The sequence below is a fragment of the Macrotis lagotis genome, chromosome 2 (assembly GCF_037893015.1).
Source record: "Macrotis lagotis isolate mMagLag1 chromosome 2, bilby.v1.9.chrom.fasta, whole genome shotgun sequence".
Classification (NCBI taxonomy): domain Eukaryota; kingdom Metazoa; phylum Chordata; class Mammalia; order Peramelemorphia; family Peramelidae; genus Macrotis; species Macrotis lagotis.
This window is the reverse complement of record NC_133659.1, coordinates 43,963,143-43,977,999: the sequence shown is the minus strand read 5'-3', so window position 1 is coordinate 43,977,999 and position 14,857 is coordinate 43,963,143. Positions and strand designations below refer to the sequence as shown.

The 14,857-nt window shown below is 36.4% G+C and overlaps 1 protein-coding gene across 1 annotated transcript in view; it reads right to left on the bottom strand.

The window, feature by feature from the left end:
- The window catches only part of DDAH1 (dimethylarginine dimethylaminohydrolase 1), a 209,174-nt gene that overhangs the window by 108,841 nt on the left and 85,476 nt on the right, over positions 1-14,857 (bottom strand). The window lies entirely within an intron of this gene.

Below are 14,857 nucleotides of genomic sequence, written 5' to 3'. Positions count from 1 at the left end.
GGGGTTTGCAAATATATTTGAATTAAGAAGCATTTATGAAGGTCAATGCCAGTCACCGTACTAGTTACAGTAAGCAATCTTGTCTTCTCAAAGTGTAAAACTGGAGCAGAAACTCTGGATGGCTTTATCAAACTGGAAAGAGCCCGGCAATGTATGGGGATATGAAAGCCAACACACCTAAATTTAGAGAAGTCAGGATATCAGAAGTTTGGCTATTAAGAGATGCATTTTTTTAAAGTTATATTGCATTGAATGTCCACTTGATGAAATTAGAGTCTCTTGAAGTATAGTGTCGTAAAGTAATGAGACTGGTTTTCCATTCAGGGTTTATGGAAAGCTGAGTGACTGTTTTCTTCTCACACCTCCTAGATCTTTAATGAGGGAGATGACAAAATTGTTCCCATCACAAAAATTGGGTGGCATATTGTGAAATCAAGTCAGGGAGACAAAGAAGCAATGTCTGTGAGAGAGTATGTATGTATATGTGGGTGTGGGGAGTGGGAGTCCCAATTAAACTAAGCAGCTAAACTTAACTGGCTCACCCCAAAATGAGACTGACATTCTCTAAGGTGCCAATGATAATGAAGCCCATTCAAGGCAAAGCTAGAAAATCGAGCATTTTACAATACATTCTTTTCTGCTTCTTCAAAGTTATATTCTCCCAAATATCATCTCTAAAGTACCCAAAATGACGCTTGTTCACATTTACAAATTCAGTTTTTTCCCCCTCAATGAAAACTTCTAACATCATGGAAAGATGAATGTGTTTGGCCTGAGAGGTCTGATGAAGGAAAATGGCAATTAGTGCTCTCTATATAGTGCTAGTGAGTGGAAATCTGTCAAAAAAGATATAATACTCTTGTAAACCAAATAAGCAGACAGTTGTTCTGCTGTGGCTGTACCTATTAATATACTGGTAAATACTTAACTGGCTCTCCCCTTACTCCCCTCCCCCCAAAAATTTACCCACAACGCATTTTTTTAGGTATTTTTTTGTAAGGCAATGGGTTAAGTGATTTGCCCACGGCCACACAACTAGGTAATTATTGAAGTGTCTGAGACCGGATTTGAACTCAGGTACTCCTGACTAGGGCTAGCACCTCCTACTATGCCATCTAGCAGCCCAGATACACAATGTGCTTTTTTATTTTTTATTTTTTACAAGGCAATGGGGTTAAGTGACTTGCCTATGGTCACACAGCTAAGAAAGTATTAAGTGTCTGAGCCTGGATTTGAACCCAGGTACTCCTGACTCCAGGGTCAGTGCTCTATCCACTGTGTCACCTAGCTGCCCCCACAACGTACTTATAATCTAGTATAGTGACTAGTATAGTACAGTGTACCAATATAGTATACTGCACCTCACAGTATATAGTAGAGAACAATAGATGTATAAGATAAATCATGCTGTATAATATGTCATGTAGCATATAGTACAGTAGACAATCCAGTCTAGCATAATACGGTAGAGTATATACGTTTTTGTCTTCTCCAGGAATTTGCTTTTCATCATTTCTTGACTTATGGGCAAACCACAGTTGCTCTTCCAAACATCTGAATTACATATAGTCTTTGGGGATACAGTTCCTTCTGTATATGGGGGGGTTATCCATTTTTATAGACAATATTTTTAGATTCTCCTCCCCTGTGAATACATAAAAAGGGCAACAGAAAGTTGATCTATTGGAAGAACTCTATCTTAAAAAAAAGTCAGAGACATCATAATTTCCCAATTGCCCATAATTGCCCCACTGTTGTCTCATTTCTCATTCCTTAACTCCTCTCTCTAATGAAACCCATCAAAATGCTGCTGTAGTCTACAGGAAGCTGTAAAACGAGACGAGCATTTTCCCTAAGTTCAAAAATGTATTTGAAAAGTCCTGGTCTTTGAAAAGAAATGGTTCCTATATTAAAGGAAAGTCTAAGAAATTAGGCAAAACACACCTCACTGAAGAGGCTTTCCCATTTCCGACAGCTCAAAGAATGGTGTTTTGCTTATCACGATGATGAGAACTGACATTTTACCCTAAAAGCATTGGCCTAGAAATGATTAAGTTAAGAACTACAGGCACTGTAATGTGTATCTGTCTGATTATTATAATCCTTGATCATTTGTGACAGGAGAGAGACTAAGGAAGAGCTATGTGCAAACCATTTTTAAAGTTCTCTTTCAATGTCTTCCTGAATTCTATTATACATGGCTTATACATTACCATCTGGTCTATGGCAGATTTTTCTAACTCTTAGTTTTTTTAGAAGGGAGTCTGGAATGCCTGTGACCTAGCTAAACCACTACAAGGTCTATAACCTAAAGAAATCAAAGAAAGAGGAAAAAGGTCTACATTTACAAAAATATTTATAGTAGCTCTTTTTTTTTTTGATAGCCAAAGGCTGGAAACTAAGGGGGTTATTCTACTGAGGAATGGTTAAACAAATTGTGGTATATGAATAGAACTGAATATTACCATGCCATAAAAAATCATAAAACAGACAGTTTCAGAAGAAACAGTTATGGAATGTAAAAAGGTGAAAGTGAGCAGGTCAAGGAGAACCATCTATATAATGTGAAAAACATTATAGAAGAAAACAACTTTGAAAGACTAGAACTTTGATCAACTCAGTGGTGACCCAGGTCACTTGCCTCTTGTCATAGAAGGGATGAATTTAAAATGTGGAAAGAAATGTACAGGTCCCGATAGAGGCAAGTGGGAATTGTTTTTGCCAGATTATACATATATGTATTCAGGAGGAGGGACTCATATTAATGGGAGATGTAGTTGTGGTGGCTGAGGGAGGAGTAGTGAGTAGAAGGACCAGATTAAAAAAGAAAAAAAAGCTGAAAAAGAATTGTGGGCTGCAGTATCTCTAATGATACTATAAGAAAATACATAAAAATAAACATACAACATATTAATATCATGTAACAACACATTATATAATGTATATTATGATGATGTTTGTCCTTTGTTCTTTTTTTTAGTGTTTTTTGTGTCCTTTGTTCTTGAAGAAGACCACGATAGAGTCAGTATATAAATTAATATTCAACATTAAATATTATAACACTACACATATGTGCTATTAATGCCTCACATAACTTCTTATGTTATACAAATTTACAATATTTATATATATTTATATGTATGTTATAAAAAATAAATGGATGTATTATTTAAGTTAAAGATTGGTTTGTATTTAAAATTTTTTTTCCCGTTAAATTAAAGGAGCACCTATGTGAAGAGCAGTTTCTATTTGAACCCAAGCAAAGAAATGGGGCTGCTTAGAAGTAGTTAATAAGTAAGCTATACTATTGTATTTAAATTACCGTCCAATTTCAAGGAACATCTAGCAGCTAATAATCCGTTCAGAAAGAGGAAAGCTGGTAGCTTGTTTTTTGTTTTGTTTTGCTCTTTATTTATTCCTCATTCCCCTTAGCAATTTCTTCCTCTGTATCCACCAGAAAACCCTTGGGCTGTACTAGTTTTAATCAACTCTATTATTCGAGAACTGTAGTATCTGCATTGCAGTATATCTGAAGCTGATTTTCATCTCAGAATCCCCAACTTCCTTCAAAATTCAGCCCAAATGCCACCTCTTCTATGAGGTCTACTTTTGATCATCGCTCCCCAAATCCCATTTGCTTTGTATTTATTTTATACTAGATAGTTGTTTTCTCTCCCTCAGTCCTCTCATAGAATACAGGCTCTCTGAGGGAAGGGACTATTTATTTTTCCCTTTTAAAAAAACTTTTTGTGGCTCCTGTGCCTGGCTAAAAGTACCCACCCCAGGTGGGTACATGGACTATTTGTGCCCAACCTGTGGTAGAGCATTCCGAGCTCTACCACAGTTGGACACACTGTCATTTGTCTCAAATATAGAGATGTCATTTTGGTTTTCATTGATAATGAAGGACAAGAACCAACCAATAAGTAAGAAGTAAGCAATAAATGTTTGATGACTGACCTTTTGTTGAATCAGAACTATGGTTTTGATATTTTGAGTGTCGGAATATTAGGTACCTAATTAGATAAGGGTTGTAGTTTTCTAAGACCATCTTAATTGGCCAGAAGCACATAATTATGTTCTTCTTTAAAACATTGTGGGGCAGTGGATAGAACCATAGACCTGGAGTCACAAAGACACAAGTTCAAATCTGACTTCACATACCACCTGTGTGACTCTGGCAAGTCACTTCACTCTGTTTACCTCAGTTTTCTTATCTGTAAAACGAGATGGAGAAAGAAATGGCAAATGACTCCAGCATCTTTGCCAAGAAAGTCCCAAATGAAATCATGAAAAATCAGACATCACTGAACAATAACAAAGCATTTTCTAAAATATAATAATTAATTTAAGTGCAGTTATATTTATTTCAGAAAAAATATGCAAGGATGAAGCAAGGGAGTATACCAATAGATCTGGGAAAGGATGATGCAGGGTAGCCCACCAGAAGAATCAGCAAGAGGTGGCATAGGACAAGGTAGTCAGGAAGGCGACAGGATGAAAAACTTCCTTGCAGTTAAAACTGTACAAAAATAAACTGGGCTGCCCTAAGGATATTGGTTTCCTTAGCACTATTGTAGTAGAGGCTGGATGAATGTTCATTTGGGGAGGGGAAAAATTAAGGAATAGTGATTCCTATCCAGGTACGATTTAAGCTAGGTGGCCAACTGATCCTTACAATTGTGAGATTTTGTTATGCTCTTAGAATGTCTGTCTACCTTACAGCTATTGAGCAACTGAACTATTGGGACTCTGAGGCAGAAAAGTAAAAGGGGTTCTTGGTGATTTATGTATTAGCTACAATGACATACCTACCATCATGTCAGGACTTTTATGTTCTGAGTTCCAATCTCACCTCTGGACACACCAATAAAAATAAACTCTAAGACTTCCAGGTGGTCCTGGATGAAGTGGTTCTTCTCTACCAGGCTGGCACATAATTGATTAAATCATGCTAATACTTTCTGTACTGGGTAGACAGTTTGCACAGAGGTCAGTGGAGTCATTTGGGAGTTCATCTTCATGTTCTCCCACCCAGGACAAAGATCATGTTCAGCAAACCCTTTGGGCTGCAGAGCTTGAAAGTCACCATTAGGAATGAACACTGCCCAGAGCAGTCATGAAATGCACTCTTCTATCCATAATTAACCATATTAATTATCCTAATCAGGTTTTAAGCTTTTATCAGGTCTAATTTTATGACAATCTGAGCCTGTCTCAATCTGAGGTCCACAGCAGGGAGGATTTTCATTATTGTTCTTCATTTGTGATACCACTTGGGATTTTCTTGGAAAAGATACGGAGTGATTTGTCATTTCCTTTTTCAACTCATTTTACAGATGAGGAAACTGAGGCAAATAGGGTAAAGTGACTTACTCAAGGTCACACACAAAACTCAGGTTTTCCTGATTCCAAGCCTGGCACTTTAGTCATTGCATCATCTGAAGCCTGGAGAATACTTCATTGGGGAGTAATTCTATGTAGGGCTCGATAATTGTACTATCCCCAGAGTTTTCCATTTTTCCTTTTTATGAAGAATATCAGGGACATGGTAAAAAGTAAATGTCACAAGAACCTCCCACAGAACCTCTCAAATTCAATAAGTATTTCAGTGCCTATTCTGGGCATTGGAGATGCAAAGATGATTATAGTCTCTGCCTGCTAGAAACTTAGATTATACTAGAGGGCAAGGGTCTTAAGTTAACCAAAGAAGCAAAATTACCTGCTAACATCAGAATGCCTGGTATAATAAAATCTGGGTAAATCATGGGGGAAAGGGAGAGGAAATAAGAGTTCTGCTCTCCCAGTATTAAACTCATGAATTAAGTCCTGGAGAGAGTGTGTATATGGGGGGGGAGGTGAATAGGGGAGCACTGGCCTTGGAGTCAAGAGGACGACAGTTTTTATTATTTTAGGCTTTAGCAAGGCAAATGGGGTTAAATGGCTTGCCCAAGGCCACAAAGCTAGGTAATTATTAAGTGTCTGAGACCAGATTTGAACCCAGGTACTCCTGACTTCAGGGCCGGTGCTTTATCCACTAGGCCACCTAGCCACACCTGAGGGCGACAGTTTGAATCCAGGCTCAGACACTTGACTCTTACTAGCTGTGTGACCCTGAGCAAGTCACTTAACCCTGATTGCCTCACATCCAGAACCAGCTCCAGTCCTCCTGACTCATATCTGACCACTGGTCCCAGATGGTTCTGGAGGAGAAAGTGAAGGTTGGTGACTTAACACAGTTCCCTTCATTCATATCCAATTCATCTACTTGTCATGGCATCACCTCCCTGATGTCAGTCTTCTTTGAGAACAAAGGACAAACATCATCCACCAGCAATGGGGAGGGGGTGGCTTGTGACTTCTAGTCCCTGCAGGGCTAGCATGGGTCTAGCCAGATTTTTCATCTGAAATGACTTAGGAAGGAGCCAGCGTTGAGATCATCATAATATACATTATTTAATATGTTGAGCAGAATATGAATATTCAGAAGCTTTAATCTGAGTTATTTTTAAGGGATATAGTCTCTCCAGTAGGAGAATACTGCAACAAAGGAACAAGAAATCATCAGACCAGGAGAGTCAACCCAAAAGTCCAGAGTCTAGGGATCTAAGCAAGTAGCAGTTATGGTTTGGTCTGGTTTGGTTGGTTTAAGCACATAATATTCTATCTTCTAGTGTCATTTCTTTGTACAGGTGCCCTCCTATTTCTGGAATGCACCCTTTCCTCCTGGAATCCTCACAACCTTCCTTCAAAGCCCAACCTACTATATAAATGTCTTTCCAGATCTTTGAAGCTGCTAGTGTCCCTGTTTCCACCCTTTTGAAATAATTCTGTTACTTTTCAAATTTGTTGTACTTAATTAACCATATAAATAGAACATCTGCCAGTAGACTCCAAGTGCCCTGAGGGCAACAGCTGTTATTTCTATCTTTATATTTCTAGCACCTAGTGTATATAATAGACATTTATTAAATGTTGAACTGAATTGAAAGCCAATCTTCACAAATAGGGCCACAAGGGGGATAACTTTCATTGACAGTGATAAGAAATTTAAAAAATTCCAAAAAGCAAAAACCTTGCTTTCTGGGATTATCTTCTCTTTCCTTTTGAAGATTGGTTTGGCTATTCAATAAAGTTAGATTTTCATTTGATCTTAAGAGAAGATAATTGGGTATTAAAAGATGTTAACCTATCTCTCAATGAACTGTTCCTATAGGAAACATTGTTGTTCAGACTATATAGCTTATATTCATTTTTAATAATCAAAAATTTATAGCTGAGAGAGATCTTAATTATCACCTACTTTAAAATATTAATTTTAAAGATAGGGGAAACTGAGGGCCCAGAGAGATTAAATGATAAAGACATGCAGTTAGAAAGTAGCTTGGATTCCACATACAGTGTTGTCTCTATTACACTACTAATTCAACACCAAAAAAAGAAGTTTCTACAAACAAGGCAACAGGTTAGATACTGGGAGTTCTGGTAACCTTTTAATTTATTTTTTAAAGCCTTTAGTTCTTTTCTTTCCTGATCTTTGAGATAGACACAGGAAAGTCAACATCTGAAGCGCTATGATTAGCTGTGCAAACTAGCCGCAGAGGGAAGTTGAGGCTTGAATTCAAATTCACAAAGCTTCATCTCAAGGAATTTGAGGATAAGAAGTAAAAAAGGCCTTCCGCTTGTCAAAAATTTTGTTTTCTTCAAGCTACATGAAATTGCTATTCCTATTTTATCCCTGAACTATAAAAAACCTTAGCAAATGAGTTGTATTTCTAAATTCTTTTCTTTTTCTTGTATTGATTTTTAAATTGTCTTTATTTCTTTCAAGAAAATCATTTCAGAGGTGGAGCCAATATGGCAGAGAGAAGCCAGGAACTTCCCTAAGTTTTCCCTCAGAAACAATGTTAATTCAGCCTCCCAATGGATTTTGGAGTGATAGAACCCACAAAAAGCCAGAGTGGAGCATTTTTCAGCTTAAGATATCTTGGAAGGACTTCAAAAAAGGTCTGTCCCTCTCAAGTGCAGGGGAGCTGACCCAACACAGAAAGCGACAGAGAAGGCAGCAGAAGGCTCTCAGGTACAGTCCAGTTCACCAGTGGAAAGTCTGTGAACAGGACCCTCCCCCAATACAAGAAGCATGGGATAGCACCCACTGTTATAGGAGCACAGTTCAACAGAGAAAATTCCTGACCATAAAAAGCTACTATGGCCAAAAGGAAGATCACAACACCAGCATAGAAGAGGATGGCAGAAAAAGTACTACATGCAAAGCCCCAGAAAAGAATATGCATTAGTCTCAAGTCCAAAAAAGATTTCTTGGAAGAGCTCAAATGATTTAAAAAAAAAAAACAAGTAGAAAAATTGAGAAAAGAAATGCAAGAGAAATTGAATGGCTTGACTGAAGAAAACATCTTATTAAAAATATAATTGGGCAAATGCAAACAGAAAACAACTTTTTCAAATATAGTATTGAGCCAATTGGAAAAAAAAATCCACCGAAGCAACAAGTCCTTTAAAAATATAATTGGGCTAATGGAAAAAGAAAACAACTCTTTTAAAAATACCATTATCAAATGAAAACTATGAAGTGAAATATAATGAAAATGAAAATAATTCTTTAAAAACTAGAAATGGTAAAGTGGAAGCTAATCACTTTATAAGGCAAGAATTAGTTAAGCAAAATTAAAAATTAAAAAATAGAAAAAAATATAAAATACTTTACTGTATAAACAACTGATTTGGAAAATAGATCCAGGAGAAATGATGTAAGAATTATTGGATTACATGAAAACCATGATCAAAAAGAGAGCCTGGACAACATATTTTTTTTTTAGGTTTTTTTTTTTTTGCAAGGCAAATGGGGTTAAGTGGCTTGCCCAAGGCCACACAGCTAGGTAATTATTAAATGTCTGAGACTGGATTTGAACCCAGGTACTCCTGACTCCAAGGCCGGTGCTTTATCCACTATGCCACCTAGCCACCCCTTCTAGACAACATCTTTCAAGAAATCATAAAGGAAAACTGCCCTCATATCCCAGAACCAGAGAATAAAATATTAATTGAAAGAATCTACTGATCACCTCCTGAAAGAGACCCCCTAAAAAACTCCAAGTAATATCATAATGAATTCCAGAATTATCAGATCAAGGAGAATATATTGTAGGCAACCAGAAAGGAAGAATTCAAATACCAAGGAGCCACAGTCAGAATTATGCAGGTCTTGGCAGCATCAACATTTAAGGATTGAAGGACTTAGAATATGTTATTCCAGAGGGCAAAGGAGCTTGGAATATAACTAAGAATCATTAATCAAGCAAAACTGAGCATACTCTTTCAGGGGAAAAGATGGACATTCAACAAAAAAGGTGACTTTCAAATTTTCCTGATGAAAAGATTAGAATTGAACAAAATATTGATCTTCAAATAAGAGACTCAAGAGATACATAAAAAGATAAACAGGGGGAAAGAAAAAGAATGTTATTCAATAAAATCAAACTGGTTGCATCTCTACACAGGAGGATGGATCTTGAAACTTTTGAAAACTATATTAGGACTATATTTAGAGGGTGTGAGCATAAGTTGATTTTGATGGGATGATATAAAAATTAAGACATTAAACAAAAGAATTATACTAGAAAAAGAAGAAAGGAGAAGACAGAATAGGGGAAATTACATCACACGGAGAGGTGCAGAGGACATATTAAAACAGGGGAAAAAAGGAAAGGATAAAAATTACTACAGGTTTATTTTGTTATTTACTTTGTAAAAAGCTTGTTTTTAAAATATATGTTATATATTTATAAAATACATATAATAGAGACCTGTAGTTGCTCTTTTTTTTCTGTTCTACTTTGTACATATATAAAAATTCCCATTCTATTAGATTTTTGTCAAATTCAGACTAAAAATAAAATTTTTTAAAAAAAGTCTGGGTGTCCAAAGAAATGCTTCAATACTTTTTACTATTACCATACTGTACCACTGCTATATTTTTCTATTGTAAATAAAGGAAAAAGGGAAAAAAACCTTCAGGATAAGAATAAATGAGAAAAAGGTTAGTTATATAACAAAACTGATGAATAATTGGTGAATAATTCATGTGCCCTATTGATAGCCAAGCAATGTCAAGAAATCTACCCTTGGGGCAGCTAGGTGGCACAGTGGATAGAGTACTGGCCCTGGAGTCAGGAAGACCTGAGTTCAAATCTTACCTCAGGCACAATAATTGTCTAGTTGTGTGATACTTTGGCAAGTCACTTAACCCCACTGCCTTAATTAAATAAATAAATAAATCTACCCTTGATATGTTGGGTGGACCTCCTTTGGAGGATTTATAAAAAGACAAGGACAAGACAGAGTGAATAGAAGGGTCAGGTGTGTATGGGCTTCAACATGTATCTGTGGAGGGAATATCAATACTGATCATAGTTCCATTAAAATAAGTTATCTATTTTAAAATGAGTTGCTGAGTCTTCTTCTTATTCAGTTGTTTTTTAGTCATAGCCGACTCTTCATTATACTGTTTGGAGTTTTCCTGGCAAAGATCTGGAGTGTTTTATGTTTTTCTGTTCTATTTCATTTTCCAGATGAAGAAACTGAGGTGGCAGGATTAAGTGACTTGTTCAGGGTTATATAGCTAGTAAATGTCTGAGGCTGGATTTAAACTCAAGAGGAGAAATCTTCCTGACAACAGACCCAGTATTCTATTCACTCAACCACCTAGTTGCACCAGTAACTAGGCTCAAGTCCCATAATAAACATGGTTACTAAATTAGTTTTGTATGACTACAACAGGATTTCTAGGTGCATTGGGCTTAGAAGAACGTTAAAAATAGTTATCATGAAAGATCTGATAATATAAATTCTAGAATTACTATTTTGGCACAAATCAACCAAAAGAAAAGTACATGCTATTGAAGGTTATTATCTCAGATGATGTTGACAAATATCGTATAAGTAATTACTTGCTTCTCAGTACTGTGCTTGGTGGTCACAATGGCAGTAGCCAGACTCAAACTTGGGGCTTCTTGATTTCAAGTCTGGTCCTTCATTCCCTACCCCATGTAGCTCTAATAGATCCCAGGAAACAATTTCCTGTTTTCAAGAAGTTCCTAGTTAGATTCCAGAGAGGAAAAACTGCCGAAAAACAAACTTGAAACTTTTTAGAAATGAATTATATTTTATTACCACTTTTTTGTATTTCTTTTTTTCTTAGTTGTACTAGAAAATGACTGTTAAATGGAAGAAGGAAGAGGAAGAGAATATTGGAAATAGATTGTATTTATTATATGATTATTACTTACATTAAGCAAGGAAGGTGGGAACCGGTTTCTCTGAATAGCTATTCCTTTCTAAGAAATGGCCAGTTTTAAAGGTTTATTACTTAATTTGCACAGCTACCTAGTCACTAGCCCATGTGCATTTTATGTGCACGTGTACATACCCACACATATGATGATATTACCATTTACCTTTAATGAAAATATTTCCAGAAGCCACTTTACATTTGATTCCATTTCAATGTGCCCTGAGAGTGTATTCTTTAAAAATTCATCACTCAACTCTCTCTTCCAGACTGAGGCTAAGTGTGAAATTTTTTCCGAATCTGAGTCTTCCACAAAACAGCTCCAGCCAGTTGCAAACGGCACGACATTCCAATTTTTATAGTCAAAACATTTTTAAAAGGCAGTAGTTCAAGTTTTCCATATTCTGTTTGTCTCAGATGAAAGTGATATTTTTTTCCTGAAATTCATCACTGAATTTCAAATGCCAAGAGGTTAAAATTCTAGACTGATCTGGCCAAAGAAGCAGACCCACACCTTTCATTTTTTCTTTTCTAATTTAGGATATGATCATGCTCTCACTGGCCAAGTAAAATGATTCTTTTAGAATACAATTCAATAATAAAAACACTAATGTGAATTGTTCAGCTCAATCTAAAAAATATTAGCTTAACCTCAGCTCTTTAAAACAAATAAAAATGACCACTCAAAGAATCTGTCCCAAGAGATAAGTATGGAGAGATAGCTCCTGGCAGTAGCTTGGGAACCTCCCTGAGGGCCTCCCAGTGTTTTATCTGACCTGCCCTGATACCTTCCAGTCTCCCCCCACAACCCGTTAAACATGTAAGCTCCCTAAGTTTACCAATAGAATAGGGAGGGGAAAAAATAAAACCCATAAAATAATCACATTCAAGAAAAGTCTGAGAAGACACATTCAAAACGTGCAAGACGCACTGTACTTAAAAACCTGTTTCTGTAGGGTCAGGCTAAATACTCAGAAGTAGACTTTTAGGCTACAGCTCAGGAATTTAATTTCCATGCACAGTAGAGTTAGTATCCTGGAGTTCTTGGAATTTTTCAACTTGAAGGGTCATAGCTATTTACTTCAAAAACAGACCAAAGTCAGTAACTGAAATGCTAATCAATTATTCTCTAATTCCAGAGTTGCAATTTTCTTAAAAACAAAACTCTGGCAGTTAACTTAGGCCAGTCCTTGAACTTGTTAAATAAAAACATGTTATTTGCAAAAGAAATTATATCTACTCGTTGTTGGGGAGGGGGCTTATTCTTCCTCCCAAGTGCCTGATTACATATTAAATCAATCCAAAATTTATTTTGGTTCATTGATCTGTAATTCAAAACAGATCTTAAAATAAATGAATGCTTTAGTCTATTTTAATGGTGAGCTGCTTGAGAGACAAATGTTCTCTACTAACACATAAAAGTCAATAGTTTATAAAATACGATCTTCTTTTTGATGAGTATTTACAAATTAATACATGCTCGTGGTTGTAGTCTTAGTAATTTTTCAATGTAATATTTGAACAACACAATTCAGAACAATGAAATTACACTTCAGTTAAAGCAGAGTGATTTCCATCTTTTCACCCTCCACAATCTTACTACCATCTCTATAGTATGGATAGAAAACCCCTGTCCTAGAATTGGTTGTTCCTTAAAAATTTCTAGAAGATACTATCAAATATACACGAGGAATAAAAAAAGAGGTCTTGGATGATACTTTCCTTTACGAAATTCATTTTGTATTTGATAAATAAAGCCAACCAGGAGTCTTCCTGTCAACAATGCTCTCTTGGCAAGCAATAAGCGATGACCTCTTATTCTAGAAAGCCCTTATCTTTCTATGCCACATGTCCATGATCTGCTATACTCTGAAACTCACTATCTGTAAGACTGCTGCTGCCCATCCTGTCCGATTCCATTTTTGAATGCATTGCTAAGCTTCATGTATCCTTACCATATCTGTTTGCCATCAAACTGCCATCCCCAACTGTTCTGCAATCTTTTCAACAGATTCTCTGTTTAAACATCCACCTGTGTTACAGAAGAACAGTCTGAACCTGCTTGAGCCATGGAGCAAATAATAACAGTAACTGTAACTCCAGACAGAAAAAAATAGGAGCTCATTTTCCAGACTCCTGCGGGAATAGAGAGCATGTCTGCTGAAACCGGATCCAAGAGTCAGTGATATTGTAGACTCAAGTATTTCTTTCTCCTTCACGTAATGGCTTTTCCTTTCTCAGTGTTTTACAGGACATGCCTATGCTGTGATTTAGAAAGTGAAGGAAATATTCCTTCTTTCTTTGGTGAGTTATAAAAACAACAAAAAAATCATTTTCAAAGTGGAAATACGGATGGAAAACTCCTAGAGTTGGTTCCTTATAGCTCACTTCTATAGTCCCACAATGGCAATTTGAGACAATGTACACCAAAAGGAAAAAGTAATGAACTCTGGATACTTCCATGCAGTCCAAAGATTTTTTTTTTAATGTTTTGGGATCTCATTTCTTTAGCTATCAACTCTAAACCAATGAATCCTAAAGTTCTTCCCTTCAAAGATGGTTTGGCTAAGGATTATATCCTCTCAAGTCTAGCTTGTCCCCATCTCCTCTCTGCCAGAACAGCCAGAGGACATCACTATCATTAAGCCACATGAGGTGGACGCCCCTTCTCTTCTCATCCTGGTGCTCCTTGCTTTTTCTTCTAACCCAGAGATGTCTGCCTTCATGTGAAAGAGATTTTGGGCAAAGACAGGCCACTCAATTTAATTCAAAAGGCATTGCTGTGAAACATACCACATTATACTCTCTAAGAGAACATACACAATCTAAAATAGGGTTAAAAGTTGTATTTTATAATTAAAAGAAAAATGGTAAATGCCTACCATAAATTTTTTAAACTTTTTTGTCTAAGTTTCATCAACATAAGGATCTTCTAGAAGGGAAACTCCATCAATCAAGAGTAGATTGGCAACTGCAATTTACAGTTTAAAAAAAACTTTCTGGGGCTTTTAAGATGTGGCATAACAATAACAATAATAATAATGATGACTTACATAGTACTTAGAATTTTGGAAAATGTTTTAAATATAGAATGTCATTTGATCCTTGCAACAAGGGAGATAAATTTTTTTTTAAAAAAGAGGAAACTGAACCTAAAAAAAGTTTGTGTGACTTATCCAGGGTCTCACAGTTAGTAAGTATCTTAGGCAGGATTTAAACTCAGGTCTTGACTTTCATACAGCATGTGTGACCGAGGCAGGAATTGAACCCAGTTATCCCTGACTTCAAGGTTAGCCTCCTAGCCCACTGCCCCTTCATGATAAATTTATGTCTTGTTTTTGTTGGACCTTCAAACACTACAGAAACACTGCACTTGATTCTACAAGTATCATGAGTCATTAGGTTGTTACTACAGGCATGGAAATGTTTCCTCTAAGTAAACACAGGTGTCATATGGCTCAATCTCAAGCAGTATAAAAAGCAACACTCCTTTTTTTGGTAACTATGGTTTAAAGTTGAAAAAAATGTTCTGGATCAATGGCAATAGGG